At 38.9% G+C, this 23,958-nt stretch overlaps 1 protein-coding gene across 2 annotated transcripts in view; it reads right to left on the bottom strand.

Moving 5' to 3' along the window:
* Positions 1-23,958, bottom strand: part of STK38L (serine/threonine kinase 38 like) — an 80,909-nt gene that overhangs the window by 35,140 nt on the left and 21,811 nt on the right. The window contains exon 3 of one of the 2 annotated variants that reach the window (XM_043881191.1): positions 17,202-17,241. The exons of the other annotated variant lie outside the window; for it this stretch is intronic. The gene's annotated coding sequence lies outside the window, so the exon portion shown is untranslated. The remainder of the gene's footprint in view (positions 1-17,201; positions 17,242-23,958) is intronic. 2 annotated transcript variants of the gene reach the window in all.

The following is a 23,958-nucleotide window of genomic DNA, read 5'->3' as shown; positions in this document are numbered from 1 at the left end:
ACCTCCATAATAAATGAGAAAATCTTTTAAATACATGTGGCTCATATTAAATATACAAAAATGATCAATTTTCTTCCCTTCTTAACCCAATCCTCCTGCTCATTCCTCCTGTCTTGAGTAACTGTCCTGGTAAGTTAATTTGTAAATTTATTCTCTAGTGGATATTCTCTATGTCTTCTAGTCTTAAAACCTACTTGATTTGAAAGTTTAGAGTGCTTTTAGTGGTGAGAGAAAGGCATCAAAAAGTACTTATCAGTTTTCTAAACAGAAAGACTTGAAGCAAAAAAAAAAAAAGCTTTTGGTAGAAGTCTTACTAGATGTTAGTGATGATCTGGGAATGTGACTATGACAGGAGAAAGTGTTTCAGAGAACTATTCGTTCCTCTCACGAGATGAAGTCACTCTCATGAGGCAACAGACATTCACGCTACTTAAAATCTATTTACTTTGCTTGGTGTCAAGAGCTTTTGCTTTTAATTAGTTAATGTGACGCTCTCCATCTGTGGAGAGAGAATTGGCTCTGTTTACTAGTCCAGAAGATCGAATTTATAGACAATTGTCCTTGCTTTCTGTGTGTCATAAGCCTGGTGGTAATGGCGCAGTGGTGCTAAAGTCAACATCATTCTTATTTTTAAAACTGTTTCTAAAAAGGCACTTTTTCCTGGCGACCAAAATACAGTTCAAAGGTTGCACTCCCCAAAGCTTATTTGGCAATAGTAATACTGTTAACAGCAGACTACTTAAGAATGTTAATCCAAACTCCCTCTGTACACAGTTTTTTTCTTTTAACTTGAAATGAGAAGGGAAAGTGTTTTTTTTTTAAGCAAATGTAATCAAAGAAGCTAAATTAAATAATTAAACTAAATTAAATTTGCCAAAGTGGTGGTAATTTTATCTAAAACCTGGCCTGTTTACAGATTTTAATGTTTAGGTAATGTAGTAACCCATTTTTCTCAAAAGTATTCAGAAAGAAGTCAACCATTCTTAAATATAGTTACATAATTCAATTTTTCTATTGCTGTAGCTCTGTCTGGTAATGCATTAGATCTTGCCTGCAAAAGACAGATGCTTACCTGAATCTACAAGTCACAGTTAACTTAAAAAAATAAACCACCTCATCTGAAATGCCAAACAACTTCAAATACTGATAATTTAGCACCACGATGGAGAAGAAAACAAGCTTAGAGTGTAGAGGTACCCCTAAATTTTTTTTTAAATCAAGTTCTATTCATTGGTAACCATAAGAACGTTCTCTAAGCCTGTTTGTTTTGTAAATAGACTGTTTGTTTTGTAAGTAAGTTCATTTATATTATTTTTCAAAAAAAGAGTCCACATATAAGCAATTTCATACAGTATTTGTCTTTCTCTGGCTGACTTCACTTACAAACTTCTGGGTTTCAAGATGAATAAGTCCTGGGGATATAATGCACTGCATGGAGACTAAGTTAACAATATTATACTGCTATTTGAAAGTTGAAAGTATCTGAAAATACTGTATATTTGAAAGCTGCTAAGAGTAGATTTTAAAAGTTCTCACTAGACACACAAAAAATTTTAACTATCTGAGGTGATGGATGTTAACTAACTATTATGATAATCACTTCAGAATGTAATACATATATCAAATCATTACACTTGTACATCCTAAAGTTGCACAAGAGAAGTTCTTGGATAGTGAGAGTGAGGCATGACAGTGATCTGGAGATTTGGGGCTCCCAGATTTAAGCTGCGGCTCTGAACTGAGACGTGGAGGAGTAAGATGAACAAAGACAACGAACGCATTCGCAGAACTAGCCCTTCGGCCTGGTCAGTCACGCTGTCTACTTCTAACATCCAACAACATGAGTTCTCTGGTTTTTGCTTCTGTTATAAAGAGTATGGGTCAGTGAAAATAAGACAAATTATTTTCTAAATAGAGTTCAACTTAAAGTTTAAAATTTACTCCTTAAAGGGTTAATTTTAAAGATAGACATTTAGAAATGGAAAAATAATCCTGTTCACAAAAGTAGCAAAGAGGAGGAAGAGAACAACATTCATAAAATACCTAGAATAACCTTGATCCAAAAAAAAAAAAAAGTGTTGGCTTTTTGATGAAAAAATCTCATCATAGATTGTGGAAGGAAGGGAAGAATTAGTCAATTAATGAGTTGGGACAATTGGCTATCTATTTGTGGAAAAAAAACAAGTCAGAGATGTTCATTTCTTTCCAAAGCGCAAAATAAATTTCAAATGGTATAAAAGGGTGAACACAAAGCTAAAGGGAAAAAGAGGAAAGGAAGGAAAAAGAAAGGGAAGGGGAAGAAAAAGATAAGGTGGAACAGGAAATAAAAGGAAAAGGAAAAATTAAACTTCAAAAAAAATTACAAGAAAATAAGATGACTAACTGATCATTTAAAGGAAAAGGACTGTCATAATAGGAAATTATCACAAGGAAAATAGTCCTAGGTACAATTACAGAAAAAATTTGAATATATGTATATGTATCAAACAAGATTAAAAGATAGTACTTTTAAGGGAAACTGCAAAATAGCAGTATATATTAAACTTTTATGTTAAAAATACCTTATACCTATGTCAAAATAAATTTTTTTAAAAAATATATACAAAGTTCATAAGTTTTATAACATTAAAGGTGTAAAGAGACAATAAAAGCCCTAATAATAAACGGATAATACCAACTGACAAATATATAAATAAGTAGAAGTCGCTAACAAACATGAAGAATGTTCAATGTTAACAATAAATCAAAGACATGGAAACTTTAAAACTTTAAAATAATGCAATATATTTCCCATGTAAAAGTAGCCACAACCTGGGGGAAAACCTTCTTGTTTGGGTCCAGTCTATCATCGGATATCTTTATACACATCATCTGTATCCATGTGGATGTTTTTATAGCTTTATTGAGATATAATGGATATGTAAGATTGTGTAACTTAAGGTTCATGCTTGTTGTCACAAATTTCCTTTTTTTTTCCTGGGTGAATAACATTCTAACAGGCTGTGTGTATGTGTGTACACACCATTTTCTTTATCATTCATCAATCAATGGACAGTTGGACTGTTTCCATGTTTTGGCTACTGTTCCGTGAGGGTGCAGCAATCTCTTTGATGGTAACTGCATTTCCTTTGTATATTGCTGGACCATATGGTAGTTGTATTTTTAATTTCTTGAGGAACCTCTACATGTTTTCCACAGTGGCTGTACCAATTTGCATTCCCACTGATAGTTTACAAGAGTTCCCATTTGTTCACAATCTCAGTTAACACTTGTTCTCTTTTGCCTTTTTGATAATACCCTTTCCAACCAGTAAAGTGATATCTCATTGCTGTTTTGATTTGCAGTTCCCTGACGACTTGTAATGTTGAGCACCTTTTCATGCACCTCTTAGCCATTTGAATATCTTCTCTTAAAAAAAATGTTTATTCAAATCCTTTGTCCATTTTTAAACTGGACTGTTAATTTGCTACTGAGCTGTACAAATTCCTTGTATATTTTAGATATTAATCCCCTGGTCCTCGGCTTTTCTTTGTTGAAAGATTTTTGATCAGTCTCCTTGCTCATTACTGTTTGGCGCAGATTTTCTATTTCTTAGGATTCATTCTTGATAAGTTGTATATTTCTAGGAATTTACTTCTTCTAGCTTGTCTAACTTGTTGATGTGTAACTGTTCACAGTAGTCTCTGATGATCCTTTGTATTTCTGTGGTATGAGAGGCAGTATCTCCCCTTTCAGTTATAATTTTATTTGTTCTTTTTTTCTTGATTAGTTTAGCTAACGGTTTCTCTATTTTGTTGTTTCAAAGAATCGATTCTTACTTTTATTAATCTTTTCTATTGTTTTCCTATTCTCTAATTTACTCATTTCTATTCTGATCTTTATTATCTGCTTCTTTTTCTAACTTTGCACTTGGCTTGTTTTTTTTTTTTTTCTAGTTTCATAAGGTGGAAAGTTAGGTTGTTAATTTGAGAGCTTCCCTTGTGTTTAATCTATGTTTTACATTTATCACTATAAACTTCCCCCTTAGATCCTTTTGCTGTATCCTGCAAGTTTTGGTATGCATGTTTTCATTTTTTATTGTTTCATGTTTTTGAAATATCTTTCTTTATTTCTTTGACCCATTAGTTGTTCACGACTGTGTTATTTAAATTCACGTATTTGCAAGATTTCCAGCTTTCATCCTGTTATTGATTACCAGTTTCACACTGTTGTGGTCAGCAAAGATACATGATAATTCTTACCTTCTTGAATTTGTTGAGACTTGTCTTTGGCCTAACATATGATCTCTCCTACAAAATGTTCCGTGTGCACTTAAGAAGAACGTGCATTCTGCTGCAACTGGATGGAATGTTAGATCTGTTTGGTTTAATTCAAATCTGCCGTTTCCTTATTGATTCTCTATCTGATTGATCTATCCATAATTGAGAGGGGTATTAAAGTCCTCACTATTATTGTATGGATGTTTACGTCCCCTTTTCCTTGTTAGTATTTGCTTTATATATTTCAATGCTCTGATGTTGGGGACATAATTAGTTACAATTGTTCTTCCTGATGAAATGACCCCTTTATCATTATATAATAACCTTTTTGTCTCTTCTGACTATTTTAAGCTCAAAGTCTATTTTGTCTGTTAAAACTATAGCTCCCCCTGCTTTCTTTTGGTTACTATATGATTGAAATAAGATTTTTTATCCCTTCACTCTTAGTCTATGTATGTTCTTATAGCTAAAATGTCTTGTATTCAGCATATTATTGGATCTTGTTTTTTAATCCATTCAGTCCTTTGATTAAAGAATTTAATCCAATTATGCTAAAAGTAATTATTGATGGGTAAAGACTTACCATTGCCATTGTATTGTTTTCTGCTTTGTAGATCCTTTGTTCTTTGCTTCCTCTCTTGCTATCTTGTTTTGTGAACAATGACTTTTTGCAGCAGTGTGCTTTGACTCCTTTACCAGTCTTTTCTGTACCTACTACAGAAGGTTTTTCCTTTGTGATTACCATAAGGCTCACATAAAATGTTCTATTTTAAACAGATGACAACTTAAGTTCAATAGCATTTAGAGACTTTAGACATTTAATCCTCTGCCCCTCATATTTCAGGTTACTGGTGTTACAATTTACGTATTCTTAATATTGAGTATCCAATAACAAATTATTATAGTTATAGCTATTTTTCATACATTTGTCTTTTAACTTTTAAACTAGAGTTATGAATTACATACCACTATTACAATTTCACAGAACCAGACTTTGACTATACACTTACCATCACCTGTAAGTTTTATAAACACATTCATATGTTTTCATGATATTGGTTACTATCCTTTAAATTCTACTTGAAAAACACCCTTTAGCATTTCTTGTAAGTTAGATCAAGGGGTGATAAAATCCTTCAGCTTTTGTTTTTCAGGAAATCTTTTTCTCTCCTTGATTTGTGAAAACCAGTGTTACTAGGTATACTATTCTTGGTTGACAGCTTTTTTCTTACAATATTTTGAATATCATCCTCTCACTCTGAAGTTTCTATTAAGAAACTGATTTGCAGTCTTGTAAGGCCTCCACTGTACATAACAAGTCACTTTTCTCCAATGCTTTCATAATTTTCTTTTTCTTTGACTTTTGATAATGTAGTTATAATATGTCTCAGTAGAGCCCTTTTGGTTTCAGTCTATTTGGGATCCTTGAATCTGAATGTCCATTTCTTTATTTAAGGCATTACTGCTTTCCTTTCTCCTTCTGGGATTCCAAGTATTTATATGTCTTAATAGTGTTCTATAAGTCTTTACTCCTGTTCCTTCTTTTTGTAGCTTTGACTAAATAAGTTCAATGACCTATCTTCTAATTCACTCACTCACTTTTTTTGTGTGGGGGGACCAGGGGGTGGTACTTGGTCAAGTCTGTTGAATCTTTCAATAGAATTCTCCAGTTCAGTCACTGTATTTTTCAGTTTTAAGATTTCTGTCTGGGTTGCTTATTTGGTTGTTGATAGTTTCTATTTCTTTGCTGAACTTTCCATTTTGTTCTTGCATTGTTTTCCTAATTTCATCTAGCTGTCTCTGTGTTCTTATAGGCCACTGAACTTCTTTAAGATAATTATTAGAAATTCTTTGTCAGATGGTTCACAGAGCGCCACTACTTCAGGATCAGTTACAGGAGGTTTATTAGCTTCCTTTGGTGGTGTCAAGTTTACCTGACTCTTCTTGTTCCTTGATTCCTTGAGTTGGTATCTGCATATTAAGGCAAGTGGTCTCTTCCTTCAGTATTTATGGTTTCACTTCAGCAGGGAAAGACATTCACCAATCAGCTCAGCTTGGAATATTGGACAGGCCTGCGGGTAGTGTCTGTTGGCAGGCAGGGCTTGCTATGGGGTTCTCTTATTAGATAAGGCTACTGCCCATATTCTGAGGTATGGGGGTGGGTGCTGCTTGCTGGGCTCTATGGTTGGGTGCAACTGCTGGCTGGACTCCACATTCAAGCAGAGCTGCTAGGAGGGCCTCCTAACCGGGTAGGGCTGCTAGCTGTATCCATGGTCAGGTGGGGCCACTAGCTGGAATCTGTGATTGCTTCTAGTGGGGTGAGGTGGCAGGTTATGTTCCCTGGCAACATGGTACTTGGGTTGGACTCATGAATGGGCAGGGCTATGGCTTGGGCTCTGCAATTGTTTCTGGTTGGGCGGGGTCTTAGGTTGTTAGGAACCAGATGGTGTTCCTGGCTCATCCTAACTAGATGGTGTTCCTGGCTTGTCTCCATGTTGAGGTGGAGCCCTAGGCTGGGCTCTGCACTTAAGCAGGCCATTGACTGTGCTCTACTGTTGGACAAGGTCACTGGCAGGATCACTGGTTGCAAGAACTATATTCTGCAGTTGGGTGAGTTAGAGACTGTGCTTTTCAGATGATAAGAGTCACTATCCAGGCTCCCTTAACAGGTGGGACTGCAGGTTATGCTCTGCAGTTGGGCAGGATCATAGCTGGGCTCCATGCCTGGGCAAGGCCGTAAGCTGTGTTCAACAATCACAGAGGGTCCTAGGTTGGGCTCTGCGGCAGACCAGAGCAGCAGGGTGACTCCACAGCTGGGCAGCAGCCTGGTCTGGGTTCCAAGGCTGCCCAGGGTCACTGTTTAGGCCCCTCAAACAGCTGGCTGGCTTGGCTCCCTGACTAAGCAGGGCTGTAGGATAGGTTCTGTGGCTATACAGGTTCTCCAACCGGGTTCCTGGTCAGATAGGACCAGAGGATACACTCAGCACTTAAGCAGCACTGTGAGCGTGCTTCTTTGCCTGGATAGACTGTAGACTAGGCTCCATGGTCAGCCTGCTCATTGGCTAAAGACCCAAATCAGGCACGCTACGAGCGCCAATGCCAGATAGGACTACCAAACTTGCCTCTGCAGGTGGACAGAGCCACTGGCTGAGGTCTCTGCTCAGGCACCACTGTGAGCAGGAATGTGGTCCCCCAAGATGTGAGCACTGGCTGCTGTGAACCCACCCCCTTCTCTGTCTCTAGTGTCTCCCAGTGGTTGAGTTCTACAGATTTTCCCAGTGGTCCCTGTGAGGTGAGGCCCGAGTGATCTTCCCAGGAAGTGTCCCACAACACTGAGGGAGCTGGATGTCCAACTTGGGCTCTTTTTCCCACTGGAAAAACCAGACTCAGGGAGACCCTCTTGGTGTGGCACTGTGCTGGCCTAGGGTCCTTCTCAGTCTCTGCAGTCCCAGGGATGTGTCAGCCTCATCCCAGGGTTCTGGGATTTTTTACAATGGTGTCTAGCCCATAGATAATTGATAATTGGTCCTCTTGGGGTGGGGGTGGGGAGCTGAAGTTAGTAATGACCTATGTCACCATCTTGATGACTACATTCCCTCTGCTTATGTTAACTGGCAGGAATTAATCCTTTCTGGTAAGGAATATAGAAATTTATATAAAGAATCTTAAGGGGGTTTTTTTGCTTTTTTTTATCATTTGACATAAATAATTTCACCTTTGGGAATCTATGCTAAGAAAACAATAAAAATTGCAGCAGAGATTCAAAAACATTTTTAAAAATCAAAGCATTATTTAAAACAGCAAATAAAATAAATGTTTAAAAGTAAATGGAATGACTGATAGACTGATGATAGCATGAAATATCACAGACATAATACTGAAGAAAAATTTTCCCCCAAAACCTAAAAATGTGAAAAATGAGGTTAAGTAAATGGGATATGATGCTTTATATTCAGGTAAAATATGAACTCAACCATAGGGTGGGAGGAAGAGGGTAAATTAGGGGTGAAATATAATGTGAAATATGGATGATTTCAATTTTTTCATTTTTTCAAATTTTCTAATTTTTCCGTAAGAGGAAAATAATCCATCTTATGATAAGAAAAAGGTATTTAAGAGCATGTGAGGGGAAGGTAGGAACAGTAAAAGGAAATCAACTTGTATTTTTCAGCCCACAGAGGTGGCTTTCTTGGTACCACTGTATGTGAATTTTTTTCCTAAGTACCAAATTCTTTTTTTGCCTCTTCATATTGTTCATGGGGTTCCTGCGGCAAGAATACTGGAATGGGTTGTCATTTCCTCTCCAGCAGGTCAAGAAACAACAGTTAGAACTGGACATGGAACAACAGACTGGGAAAGGAGTACGTCAAGGCTGCATATTGCTACCCAGCCTATTTAACTTCTATGTAGAATACATCATGTGAAATGCCAGGCTGGATGAAGCATAAGTTAGACTCAAGATTGCTGGAAAAAATAACAACAACCTCAGATATGCAGATGATACCACTGGATGTGTGTTAGTCACTCAGTCGTGTCCAACTCTTTTCGACCCCACAGGACTGTAGCCTACTGGGCTTCTCTGCCCACAGAATTCTCCAGGCAAGCATATTGGAGGGGGTTGCCATTTCCTACTTCAGGGATCAAGCTGGGGTCTCCTGCATTGTGGGCAGATTCTTTATCATCTGAGCCACCATGGAAGATGCTGATACCACTTAATAGCAGAAAATCAAGAGAAACTAAAGAGCCTCTTGAAGAGGTCGTGAAAGAGGAGAGTGAAAAAACTGGTTTGGAAACTCAACATTCAAAAAACTAAGATCATGGCATTCGGTCCCATCACTTAAAGGCAAATAGAAGGTGAAAAAGAGGAAGCAGTGACAGACTATTTTCTTGGGCTCCAAAATCACTGCAGATGGGGACTGCAGCCATGAAATTAAAAGACACTTGCTCCTTGGAAGGAAAGCTGACACATCTAGACAACATATTCAAAAGCAGAGACATCACTTTGCTAACAAAGTCCGTATAGTCAAAGCTATGGTTTTTTCAGTAGTCATGTGCAGATGTGAGAGATGGACCATAAAGAAGGCTGAGCACCAAAGAATTGATGCTTTTGAGTTGTGGTGGAGGAGACTCTTGAGAGTCCCTTGGAATGCAAGGAGATCCAACCAGTCCGTCCTAAAAAAATCAACCCTGAATATTCATTGGAAAGACTGATGCTGAAGTGGAAGCTCCAATACTTTAGCCACCTGATGTAAAGAGCCGACTCACTAGAAAAGACTCTGAGGTAGGAAAGACTGAGGGCAGGAAGAGAAGGGGATGACAGAGGATGAGATGATTGAATGGCATCAGTTTGAGCAAACTCTGGGAGATAGTGAAGGGCAGAGGAGCCTGGCATGCTACAGTCTGTGTGGTTGCAAAGAGTTGGACATGAGTAAACAACAACAGTAACAACCAAATTCTTAGTTTGGGTTTAGCAGAAGATTATGAAGAACAGCAAAAAGAGTCTGAGGTCACAGAATAAAACTAAAGGCAAACCAGAAGACTCGTGGGAATTCCATAGTTTTTCAGTCATTTTGGGGGTGGGGGCTTATACTTGTGCATATTTACAAGGGCTAAAACTGCCCCTTACTTCTCAAATAGCTCTTCCACCTGTGATTCTAAAGGCCTGTATCAAAATCAAAACGCAAGGCAGCACAAATCTCAGCTCAATTAACTTCAAGCCTCATTTCACGTAAGGAAGCTACTCCTCCAAAAGCATAAGAGAAGAAATGAGCGCTCTAGCGTTAAAGAAGAGCCTCACTCCCCTTTACTCCTCCTTTGCCTGCTTTAAAGGAGATAAGAATGCCTGACTCATAACTCCAGTACAACCAAAGCTGCCTGTTTTGTGCTACAAGGTGAAGGTTTGTTGTGACAGAACCACCAGTGAGCGGGCAAGGCAGGAAAATGATGAGTGGTGAGAGGTGGTGTGACACGCTGGTAAAGGAAAGAGGAGGAGCTCTGAAAGTAGCCTAAGCACACAAATCCCTCAGCAGCCCAGTTATAAAAAGCCTGGTCATCTCTGCACTCTCTTGCCTTTCCCTTTCCTGAAAATAAGCTTCTAAGAGAGGAGAAGAGAGAGAGAGAGAGAGAAACAGATCAACATTCACACACACAATAAAACCTGAAAACAGAAGAGTTTTAAGTGAGGCTGTAAAATGTAAATTTCCTAAATAATGACTTTCATTAAAAATGTAAACTATTTTACTTTTCCCATTCATTCAGAATATTTAAAGCTTCTATATCACTAAAAAGGCTTCAGAGGAGACTTATGTAGATTCCTCCATTGTATCAATTTCTTTTATATTTTTTAATTTTAAAATTACTGTGCTGCTTTTTCTTTCTTGTTCTTCTTAAATGACAAGCACTCACTGAAAGAGGTCTGACTAATTTAACGACATAAGAGCCAGAAGCAGAAGTCATTTTTGAGGGCAAAGACTAGATTAGACTAAAATGAAAACATGGTATCACCAAGCTTATGATGTTAAGATTTAAGTAGCTATGGGCTACTATTAGTTATTTTGGGTGATTTAAACTCTTCCAAGAGACTTTTTGACCATTACAAGGGACCAGTGAAAACTGCTCCCAGCTAGAAACTGACATATGATGTGACTCCTCAGACTCAGATATTCTGTTGAACATAGAGATTACCTCGCTTCTGCAATCGTGAGAAAAAAACAGGAGGTACCCACCTCATTAAGACACCAGAGAACAGAAAACTTTAAGGCAGAAAAAAGTGTTTTTAGTACTAGTAACCTTTATAATTAATACCTGAATAACTTATTATCTAAGTATCAAACAGGGCCAAACCACTGTGCTGAGCTGTGATCTTCAGAACACAATTCTGCTTTATTTGGAAAACAAATATAGGAGGAAGACTGTGCCTAAAACAGAATAAAAGCAAATAATACAGTTTTTGTCACTGGGGATATCCTGTAATTCAAGTTAGTACACTGGCAAACCCTTCCATAAATCAGCTTATGAGTTCAATTCTGTTCAACACTTCTCTTGATGCCATTAAAGGTCTCAGGTCACAATTTTAGTTCACCACTCAGGCAAGACTGTCAAAATCACAGAACCTAAAGACAGAAACTCCATTATCAAGTCAGGTCTGGGGGAGACATTTGGACTAGGTTACTCAACTTTCAGGGGAGCTCCCAGTCCATCTGGAGAGCCCACAGTGTGGAGGCGGCTCTATGCACTGTGCAGCCCCCCAGTGGAGCTGCCCTTCAGAGCACTGAACGCCAGGGCGGCCCCAGACCACAATGGCACCTACCAGTTCTGTCCCTGGAGTCCATGTCTGACACTAAGTCACTGCTTTCTATCTCAGGATTATGGAACTGTGGATCAAATAACTGCCTGCTTTTCAGATGACCAAAGAATGACACTTTAACCCCAAACTTTTTGGAAGCCAAAGTATTGTGACTAAAGGCTTCTTGAAGGCTATTAGTACCTCATTACAGAAGTTAGTCAACCACTAAGCAATACAAAGGGGCTTCCCAGGAGGTGTGAGTAGCAAAGAACCCACCAGCCAATGCCGGAGACATAAAGAGATGCGGGTTTGATCCCCAGGTTGGGAAGATTCCCTGGAGAGGGGCATGGCAACCCACTCCAGTATTCTTACCTGGAGGATCCCCTCATGGACAGAGGAGCCTGATGGGTTACAGTCCATGGAGTCACAGTTTGGACACACACACAAGTGATATAGATTTAGTTTGGGGCTCTACCTCTATCTATAATTATTTCCTTATAAAATTATGCTCCAAAGTGAGTTTCTCAAAACCATATATACTGTAATGGGGTCCTGTATGCTCCTTGTCCAAGATAATTTAGCATGATGGCAAACCTAAGTGCATAAATATTCAGGTCTCTGGAATTTGCTATAGGTGTTCTATAACGGATGAAACAAGGTTTCTAAAATATAAAAATGAACTTTTTTTGAAGATAGAAATATCTTTTTTTTCTATTTATGAAAGAAATATCTGTCATGTAAAAAATGTGAAAATATCCAAAAGTATATAGTGTCAATCAAAAGTGACCTCGACACTCTAAAATCCACTTTTCACTGTAGGGTAACGGACTGGAGTCAGACTGCCTGCATTAAATTCTGGTTCTGCTGCTTAAGAACTGGAAGGCCTCTCAGGGTGTTGGTGTCCTTATCTATAAACAGAGACCACGAGAGCATGTGAGAATTATAACTAGTGTTGATTAAGTACTTTACAAAGTGTAGGTATTATTCCAAGTACTTAAAACATGTTAACCAATTTTAATAAAGTAGTTGATTGATACGAGTTAAAGCACTTAGAATAGTGCCTGAGATTTAGTCAAGGGCTCACTAAATGCTAACTGTTGTTATGGCCTTCCGAAACTTTAATGTCCATATAAACACACACACACATACACAGTTTCAACAAAATGCATTTATATAAACTGTTCTGTAACTTGCTTTATCCCTAACTTGCAGACATCCTTCAGTGTTAATTCCAACAGATCCACTTTATCCTTTTTAAGCAACAAACAGTAATAATATTTACTAACATGTAACAACATATTGCACTAACACATAACGAATTGCTTTGTCCTCGACACTGTGCTTTGTGTATCATCTCACTTAATCCTCTGCTGCTGCTTAGCCTCTCAGTCCTGTCGGACTCTTTGGGACCCCATGGACTGTACCCACCAGGCTCCTCTGTCCGTGGGATTTCCCAGGCAAGAATACTAGAGTGGGTTGTCCTTTCCTTCTCCAGGGGATCTTCCCAACTCAGGGGTCAAACCTGCATCTCCTGCTTGGCAGGTGGATTCTTTACCACTGAGCCACCTGAGAAGCCCCTACTTAATCCTCACAACACCCCTAAAATGAAAGTGCCTCTATTAGAGAAGAGGGTGGTGAGACTTAGCTGGATTAAGTAACTTGCCCAAGAACATGGTGGAAACAGGATTTGAACTTGGTTCCTCTGTGACTGAGGGTCCAAGCACACGTCATTCTCTATAGTGCCATACTTTTTAACCAGTGTCCACTAAACCAATGTTCAAATGGTCTCCACTGATGGATGAGGAGGGGATTTTTCACAATGCTGAAATGAATATATTAGATCATAGATTGTGCATGCTTTCTCTTATGTCCTTATTATATTCTTCTAGACACGCAACTGCTAAGTCAAATCATTAGCATTTAAAATTTCGATATACACGGCAAGGTTGCTTTCCAGAGATATAAAACCAACTGATCAACCACAGTTACATGAGAGAGCCAAAACTAGTCACTGTCCATCTTTTTAATCTTGGCCAGCCCAATAGGACATCTTAGTTTTGCTTATGCATTTCTTTGACTACAATGAGCTCCCAGGTGGCTCAGTGGTAAAGAATCTGCTGACAGTTCAAGAGACAGACGCAAGTTCAATCCCTGGATTGGGAAGATCCCCTGGAGAAGGAACTGGCAACCTATTCCAGTATTCTTGCCTGGAAAATCCCATGGACAGAGGAGCCTGACTGTCTATAGTCCATGGGGTCGAAGAGTCAGACACAACTGAGTTACACACATACAGTGAGTTAACCAATTTTCATGTATTTTAAATAATTATTTCTTCTTTTGTAAGCTGCTTGATTTACATTCTTTGCCTAGCTTAAATCATTCCATAATGCCAATATTGAAACAATTTCCATTTATACAATTTAAGAAAAAATCAGAGCACGCTTTAGTCCATGCAGGAACTGTAGTTATCACAACAGCAGCAAGGCACTTTCCTATAAATCAACAGTATCAAATCAAAAGTGTCACAAAGCTCAAAGGCTGAAAATATATGCAGAAATATAACTTTCCAAACTAAGTAAACCTTTCTGTGATTCAGATGCGGCATTAAGACCCTGTTGTATAGACCCTATTTATTTGGACCAGTATATATAAATTTTTAACAATGCCAAATTATTCTTCAGCAGAAACTTTCCAGCTAAGATAACAATTCTCTAGAAGGCAACTAATCAATGTCCTTATTATCATGATCATCACGGTCAGCATCACAGCCAGCCTGATGTGCCAGGTAGTACTGTGTGCCTCCTCTCAGGTAACCTCAGGACAACCAGGGGCGGGAGACACTATTTCTGCATTTTCCTGAGAAACTGAGGCTCAGAGAGGTGAAGTCATTTGCCAGAGGCCTCTTAACTAGCAAGTAGCAGAGTTGGGGTTTCAACCCTGTCTGACTCCAGAGTTATTATTCTATTGTTCCAACATCATGTCTATCTTTTATGACCAGACTCAAGCGATTAAACAAAGCTAAAGCCAAAAATTAATCTGTAACTTCCAAAAGGCAACGGCAGAGAAAGACTGGCCTTTTCTTACAAGATCACCTTACTTATTCTTGATAAATCTTAAATTGCTGTATAATCCCTAGTTTTAAAGAAACTTAAAAGGATGGACTCTCTCAGCCTTCTACCAGGAACAAGGCTGTGCTAACATTCCTCCACTGTGCTAACCTGACCTCTGGTCCACACAGCTATAGAAGCTGTTTTAAAAGTTTCATAATCTTGCTGGGAACCTTTGGTGTCCTCATTTACTTGTCTAAATAGGGGAAAAGTATCAGAATGTTTTGCTCTATGACCGGAAGGATTAACCAACATTGAGAGGCTTCCAGAAACTTGGCAAAGATATCACCATGTCGGCTGAAGTTCATCCAGGTTTAAGCTGTGTCTAGATGGGGTCACAGGAGTCCTGAAATAACCTGAGAATAGAAAGGTCTCCTGGTGGTGACAAAGGAGTCCTTATCTGCTTGGCAGTCTTTTAATCAGAGGATTCTTACATCCAACCTAAATCTTTCCCACTGAAATTCAAGCCTATTTCCTTTTCTCATATTTGCCATAAAAAGAAAGAACTTTGCTGCAGCAATTAACTTGCTCAAATTCTCACAGCAAATTTAAAAAAAAGTAGCTGGAATCAGTACTGATTTTCTTTGATTCTCTTCATTGCATAATCAAAAGTTTTCAGTCCTTTTTTGCTAAGGGAAGAATTGCTTGTTTCTTGCAAGAAAACTGTGAAACTGGTTTGAAAATAAAGTTGCTTTATTTATAACTCTTCATGACTGGTACTTAACTGAGACAAAAGCCCTTCAGCAGTGCTTTTAAACGTCTTTATCAACAAAAATAAAACCATAAGTAACTTTCTCAAACCCTTCTGTGTCAGGTACAGTGCTAAACATTTAACATTTTTTCATCTTCACAATTTTATGAAGTAGATGCTTCCCACATTTACAAATGAGGAAACTGAGGCTTAGTTAAGTCTCCATCCCAAACACACAGAGCTAGTAAATGGAATCCATTCTGCCTTATAACTGAGCCTAAGCTTATAACCCACTCCACTACATCATCTTCCATCTGACCTTTATTTTTAACTGGGTAAATAAGCCTCTGTTTACAGAGCACTTTGTTTCTAAGAGCTCCAAGTTCTTTATAATAAATTTTATTTTCCTCATCTCTTTCCAACACAAAATTTGTGCAAATATGACAACCACAAGGTTTCACAGAACTAAAGAGAATCACCTTAAGAATGCAGCAAACACCTTAAAAAACTAAGGAAAATAAATTATATGCACCAAGATTTCGAGCCTGAGTTTGAGCAACTACAGAACTTCCTCACGAGACAACCATCTGGTAACAATCCATTTTGAAACTCTACTCTGTTCCCTCAATTTACTTATTTATTTATTCTCATAACTAAACCAAGCTATTTTCAGAGCTTGTAAAATATATTTTGCCATCTTGTTGGAAAGACTCTCCTCTTTCTTTTGTTTTCCTCCCAAAGTTTTATACACTCTTTTATCTGAATTTAGATTCTGTTCTTAAAGTTCAGTTAAAAACATTGTTGGGATTTTGACTAGGTATCAGTTTTTTTGAAAAGAGGGCGGAAAGCGCATGGTGGTTTAAGCAAATCCAGCCTCAGCCACTGGTGGCTCAGCTGGTAAAGAATCCACCTGCAATGTGGGAGACCTAAGTTCGATCCCTGGGTTGGGAAGGTCCCCTGGAGACAGGAAGAGCTGCTCACTCCAGTATTCTGGCCTGGAGAATTCCATGGACTGTATAGTCCATGGGGTCACAAAGATATGACTGAGTGACTTTCACTTTCAGCCTCAGCCCCAGGATTAAAATTACCAATTTGATTTTGGTTCCTTTGCCAAGGTATTTCTATCACCTGGGAAACAAATATCCAAACTGAAGGTTAAGGTTTTTAAAATTCTTTTAAAAATATATATATTTATTTGACTGTACTGGGTTTTAGTTACAGCATGAGGGATCTAGTTCCCTGACCAGGGATTGATCCCAGACTCCCTGAACTGGGAGCTCTGAGTCTTAGCCACTGGACCACCAGGGAAGGCCCTAAAATCGAAGGGATTTTAAAAGGGATCCAAACTTAAGAGTGTCTCTTATTGATTACAGGAAAAAAAAAATCAATATTCAGTAAACCTACCAGGTAGTGGTTGCAAGGCTGGCTTTCAGGATGACCAAAGATAGAGAAATAGAAGATACCAGCTAACAGTTCCACTGATTTTAGGTAACTGATCATTACTTGACCAATTATGATCAAATAATTGGCATCATAAGCACCCCTTATACACCTGACACTCTGCTAGTAAGAAGAGACCTAAATAGTAAGAGAGGTGACCTGAGCACTTAAAATCTGGTAATGTGTTGAAAAAAGCAATACAAACCCACAAAAACAATCAGTGCATGTGACAAATATGTCCAGGTGAGCCTATGTGATGTAAGCAGGGCTTCAAACAGGGAAAGATCAGTGTGGGCTACAGCGCCCAATAAAAACTAATAAGTTGGCTAAACTCATCTCCAGCTTACCTGAATGCGGTAATCAAAATTTAATGACAGCTTTTTAGGAGCCCAGGTTAAGAAAAACAGTGATGAGCTCACCTTGGTTTATAAATCACGACTCAGCCAAACTCCCAGCATCCTGTTAAAAGGACAGAGAGCCCATAAGCACACCATCTCTCACTGTTCTCGAAGCAGCTACTCCAGATGACACACAGAAACTGTGGTGGGCACAGAATTAACCCAATGGGAAATCCCCAAACACTCTGCAGTGTGAGGGCTATTCAATACCAGAACCTGATCCTATTCCCCTATACTCAACCTGAAAAGTCCCTGTTCCAGAGGACTCACATCCACAGAAACTCCACCCAGTTTCCTCACATCATGGAAATTCACTAGTTTACTCAGAAGACCTAGTACGAGGGCTCCTCTATTTGTGGAAAGAGGTTGTTCTTTCCAAAAGCACTGAGTCAGAAATTTTTACCAGCACTAGATTTGTTCAAAGTAAAAAGAAAGGAATAAAAGAATTTTTTTTTAGTTGAATAAACAGGATGAGCACTGTATCTCCTCCCAAGGAACAAAAAAACAATGCTAAACATAGCTGGGAAAACTGGTTGAGGGCAATGGGGATGGAACTCTTAAAAAAATTTTAATCATATGCAAACTCTACAGATATTAATTTTAAAATATTTTTAGATAATGCAAAGCAAGACATCTCAGTGACTCTTTAACCAACCTGATATGTCAACAAGCATTACTTAGGTATTTTCTTTGAAAGTGCATAGAAAACTTACTTGTGAGTTAGTTATAAGACCTGTGCATGTGTGCTGAGTCATTTCAGTCGTGTTCGACTCTTTGCAACTCTATGGACTGTAGCCTGCCAGGCTCCTCTGTCCATCGGATTCTCCAGGCAAGAATAGTGGAGTGGGTAGCCATTCCCTTCTCCAAGGGATCTTCCCAACTCTTACACCTCCTGCAATGGCAGCCACCTAGTCATTACCTAGCCATCACCACTAGGGCCACCTAGGAAGCCCTGGGAAGTTTTAAGGCAGCTTCACTAAAATGAGGAACTTAGGACCATTTATCTATCTGAGGTTCCTTCTCAATCTCATGACACTGTTTATACTTTTTAAAGGTAAGTTTTAGTACTTTAAGCATATGAAGAGCATTCATACAAAATCCTCAGAACTCAATTTCTAATGAAATACACTGTAAATCATAAAACATTGCCTCATACCCTGTAGCTTTTAAGTGAAACTTGGATAATTCAGTGGGTTGTACATTTTTAGAAGTGAAATAAACAGTCTGTACAGTTCCCTACATACTCCAGGAGTTGTGAAGATCAAGAGGGAGAGATAAAATTGCTTTCTAAAGGGCAAAACACTATTCAATGTGCGGTTATACACACACTAGACAATAAAACTTCTACATCTGGGATGAGTATGTCTGGGGAGAGAAGGAAGGGAAGGACCACAAAGGCATTTCAGACTCTATCTGTAATGTTTTGTTATCTCAGTAAAAACTCAGGCAAACAGAGCAAAAAGTTAAGATTTGTGCATCAGGCACATGAATGTTCTTTACATTTTTCTAACTTTATAATAATCCATAATTAAAAGGAAGCTTCTAATATAATCTTCAGAAAATAAAAATGACAAAGAGTCCAAGAACTTTTAAAGGTTCCCTGTGGATAAACTTTTTTAAAGCTATTTAACTTTATACACAGAGTATCTTCCTTTCTCTAACAACTGTCTATTTTCCTTACTAATATGGTCACCGATTCTTTTCTCCCTTACACCTCCATCTAACAGAATCTAAATAAAACAGCACAACTCTCTCCAGGGCATACAGATAAACGAAGCTCAGGGATATGGGCTCAGTGGACTTGATGGTCTTGGAAGAGCTGGGAGGGGGATGAAGATCACCCCCCAGTGGGAAAGGCTGCCAGTTTTCTGGAGTCAAGCCTTCAGTGAGGCGTCACTATTTTGTCTGAAGTATAATGACTCCCCAGAATACCAAGAGATCTATATTCAAAAGATTAAAAACATATCCCATACATACTAAAATATTCCCAGATGAAATACTGTAACATTTTCAAGAATTGTCTGTAAAATAATACAAAAAGAATGAATGTGGTTACAGATGAAATAAGATGCCATGATTTGGTAAAATCTGGTGATGGTACATGGGAATATATTATACTCTCCTCTGTATTTTTGTATATATTAAAATTTTCCCATAATTAAGCTTTCAAAAAATATCCCCAAACTAAGTTGTTTACTTATTATCACATTAGGGCTTCCCATGTGGCTCAACTGTAAAGAATCTACTTGCCAATGCAGAAGAAATGGGTTCGATCCCTGGGTCAGGAAGATCCCTTGGAGAAGGAAATGGCAACCCACTCTAGTACTCTTGCCTGGGAAATCCCGCGGACAGAGGAACCTGGTGGGCTACAGTCCATGAGGTCAGGACAAAAGAGTTGGACAGGATTTAACCACTAAAACAACAATTATCACATTAAAAGCCTTTCCCATTTCAATTTGCAAGGCCTATCCACGCCAGGGTTAATCCCCATGCCATCACTCCTCAGCTGTGTGCCCTGGCCTCAGTTACTCAGTCTCTTTGGTTCTGAGTTTATCCATCTGAAAAACAGGGTTGGATGAGATGGTTCTTAACTTCCCCATGGCTATACCATGATTACTGGATTTATAAAACTGACTTAGTTATTGAATAATACAGTTAAGAACTGCACATGTTATTAGTAATACACTATGGTCACATAGGAGCATCCTTAATCCCTCATTTATTTATTTATTTGACAAACATTTAGGGAATGTGCACTATGTGCCTGCCAGTATTATATGTGGGTAGAATACAAAATTAAATGATGCAAAATCTCTGCCTTCAAGATCCAGGCTCACAGTGGAAAACATGTCTAAACAAATGACAACAATACAATGTATGATGACACCTCAGTGATGGAGGTGAAAATACTAGAAGGCTGGGGCTTCCTTAGTGGTCCAGTGGTTAAGTATCCACCTTGCAATGCAAGGGACACAGGTTCAATTCCTGGTCCAGGAAGAAGATCCCACATGCCTCAGAGCAACTAAGCCCATGTGCCACAACTACTGAGCCTGTGGGCCACAACTACTGAAGCCCCAGGACCTAGAGCCTTAGCTCCGCAACAAAGAGAAGCCAGCACGTTGAGAAGCCCAAGCACCGTAACTAGAGGCAGTCCCCACTCGTCGCAACTAGAGAGCCTACGTGCAGCAGGGGAGACCCGGCACAGCCAGAAAGAAATAATCTTAAAAAAAAACTGGAAGGCCTTCACAATGTGAGAAAGCATGGAGCTGTAAACAAATTCATATGCAAAGGGAGAGAGAAAGTAAGGTGTAGTAGATGAGACTGGAAAGAAAGCAGGAACCAGACTGAGAAGAACCCTATATCCACACCAAGGAATTTGGACAGTTTCTTGAAAAGCGATAAGAAAGGCATTTTAAAGATTTCTAAACCAGAAATGTTGCAGTCCAATTTACATTTTAGATGATCTGCTGGAACAGGAGCACAGATTTGGTGGTAGCTGGTGGTGTTTACAGAACAGAGGAGGGTAAAAAGGAAGGAAATTAAATCTAGTATTTAAGAGAAAACAAAAATGGTCCAGTCCGTGGTGTCACAAAAAGTCGGACATCACTACGTGACTGAACTGAACTGAAAATGGTCGAACAGGATATGATGAGGCCTTGAACTGAGGTAGATGGAGATTCCTGAGATTCTGCTCTAGCGGAATCCTGAGGTTCAGAACAGGGAACAGAAAGCATACTCAGTTACATGAGGAAGTAGCTGTTAATACACAGTAAAGGCAACAGTTCCTTCTCCAAAGTATAAATGAAGCAAAGATTTTAGAAATGCAGATTTTAGGCACTCTGCTATAATTCTACTTCTTTCTTCCAAGATAATATAGAAATTACAGCATGAGACATTATCTGTTCACCATTACTGAGGGACCAGGTTCACACACAGGGCCACACATGTTGTTGTCGTTTAATTGCTAAGTCATGTCTGACTCTTTCGTGACCCATGGACTATAGCTGCCAGGCTCCTCTGTCCACGGGATTTCCCAGGCAAGAATACTAGAATGGGTTGCCATTTCCTTCTCCAGGGGATCTTCCTGACCCAGGAACTGAACCCACGTCTCCTGTACAAGCAGGTGGATTCTTTACCACGGAGCCACCGGGGAGGTCCCCCCACACAGCAGGTGCTTAACAACTGTGGGTTATGTGTTGGATATGATGAGTTTTCATAAGCTAATGAAACAGTGCCATGCGGTACAGGTGATTAACTCCCTGCTCACTGGCCATATTAGCAATGACTTGATCAAGAGCACCAGTAAGGAGAGATGAAAATTATTTTCCTGGTAATTTTATGCCCCTCTGAGACCCTCCCCACCACCCCCTATCCCCTCCAGATTTTTAGACCATATCAGCAATAATCCCCACACAAGGGAGTGAGTGGATAGTTCAGTTACTGTTTGAGTCAGACTACACCCCACATGTAGACTATTACAGAAGATACTTTTTTCCTTATAAATTACATTGTATCTTTTATCTGAGCTCCCAAGGGGGCACTTCTGAGAGTGGAATTAGGAGCGCTCAGTCAGTCCTAGGTGCTGCAAACCACATGGACTTCTGTTTCCATTTTTATAAAACAAAAGCAGTATTTTCCCCTCAGAAACCATTATCTTCATTTGAATAAAGATGATAAAAAATAAAGCACAGGAAGGGAGGTCATCTAAACAACATCTTGCTATTAATGACTATTGTCTGAAATTAGAAAATTCTGCCCATCTGTTAAGTATTTACTTTCTTATACTTTCTAAGATTTTCTCAGCAGTAAGCCTATGCTACTAAACATCAAAACTTCCAAATTTGATCATCCAATTCCAAACTCATAACTTTATAAAATGTTAATATCACTTCAGACATTACTGACTATAACAACAATATTTAATTAATAATAATGAACTGAGCATTAATCATGAGTCAGGTAACAAGCTTAACACTTTATATACAATGTCTCATTTGATTTTGATCCTCACATTAACCCTAAGGAGTAGTACAAAAAGTTACTGCCACTTTGCAGTAGGGAGAAATGGGGCTCAGAGACATGTACCTTATCTGATATGATATATCCAAAACAAGCCTGCTAGACTCAATAGCCCAGAACTCTTCACCACTCTGCAGTACTCTCTCTCTCAAACCCATTTAAGGATAAAAAAAGAAACAAAAAAAAAAAAACAAAAAAGACAAAACAGAGGCTCACAAAGTTGACAAGACTTGTTGAAGGGCACATATTTAGAAATGCAGCCAGCATTAGGCTCGTGGTTCAGGGCCTCTACCACTCTAATACTGGATCTGTTCCATGAAACAAATCATAACCACCCCACGGGAATCAGCAAAGTATAAAACCCCCACCCTGTTTAAAAAAAAAATCAAACAAAACAGGCTTTGTCAACATAGCATAAAGGTCATGACGTTCTTTAAAAAAAAAAGGTAGTAAGGTTTCTTTTTGACACATCAAGGGCATTTTAAACTCAAATCATAAAAGGAGCTAACGTAAAAAATAATGCTTCTTAGATGTCTAATTGTGCCTTTATTTTTGCCTTCCCAATATTTATTTACATGTTTCTTTTACAGTTCATATTTAATTGTCAAAGTTTCCAGTACTTCTCAGGGACTTGGGAAAAGGTTAATGAGCAATTTTCTGTCCCCAACCCACAAAGAAAACAACGTATACAATTAATCCTCATAGATCCTATTGCCAAGTAGCAAGCAAGTGCAATATCTCTCTGATGTACGGGGCGGGGTGGGAGGTGGGGGGACAGAATGGGTGAAAGGGGGCAGAGAGAGACATTAAAAAAAAAAACCCACACTTTGGGGGCTCATTTCTTTCAAGTGACTTATATCTCATAGTTGACAAGATGATCCTGCCCTTGAATACAAGGAAGTTGCACCCAGCCTCACAAAGCAAAGATTCAATCACCCCAAACAGAAGTCTGGACTTCCCTCCAAGACAAATATGGAATTCAATCTGTGTGATGCTTTGAATGCAGCTAATTAACTTGCAATCCTTCATTATGACCAAACAAGGGAGGGAAAAGAGCTACCTTCCCGGTCCTTCCTTGAGGGGGAAGCAATAAAGGAAAAGGCATAATATTTAAATCCCGCAGCAAAGTTTGAAAACTTTTCCATTAAGATACACACCCTAGCTGAGTCATGATCGTAACACCCTACAGTGGCTGACCTCAGTACTAACTACCTTTGCTATACATGGTTATTCCAACTCTGCTAATTCACTCAAAATAAAATGGATAAGAAGCTATAATTTGTTTCACTCTTTTCACTTAGTTATTTAACTCTATAATTTTTAGAGCTAATGCACTGGCCTTAATTCATGTAAGTACTTAAGCTATAGCTGAATGAATCAAGAAGCCACAGCTGAGTGAAAGTCATATCTGAAAATAGCCACTAGGCAAAGCAGTACGGAACCCTGATGCTGGAAAAGACTGAAGGCGGGAGGAGGGACAACAGGTGGCAAGATGGCTGGATGGCATCACTGATTCAACAGACGTGAGTCTGAGCAAACTCCAGGAGTTGGTGAAGGACAGGGAAGTCTGGCGTGCTGCAGTCCCTGGGGTTGCAGAGAGTCAGATATGACCGAGGGTCAGGACAACAACAAAGCAGTAATAGCAACATAAAGAAGATTACTTCGTGAGCCAATGAGAATGTTTTAAATTCAAAATAAAGATTATGAGGGGGGAAATTTTCTTAACCTAAAGTTAATGAGTGGACACTTTTCAAATATG

This window comes from Cervus elaphus, chromosome 22 (assembly GCF_910594005.1).
Source record: "Cervus elaphus chromosome 22, mCerEla1.1, whole genome shotgun sequence".
Taxonomy (NCBI): Eukaryota; Metazoa; Chordata; class Mammalia; order Artiodactyla; family Cervidae; genus Cervus; species Cervus elaphus.
The sequence above is the reverse complement of the archived record's forward strand: the minus strand, read 5'-3'. Positions and strand labels throughout refer to the sequence as shown.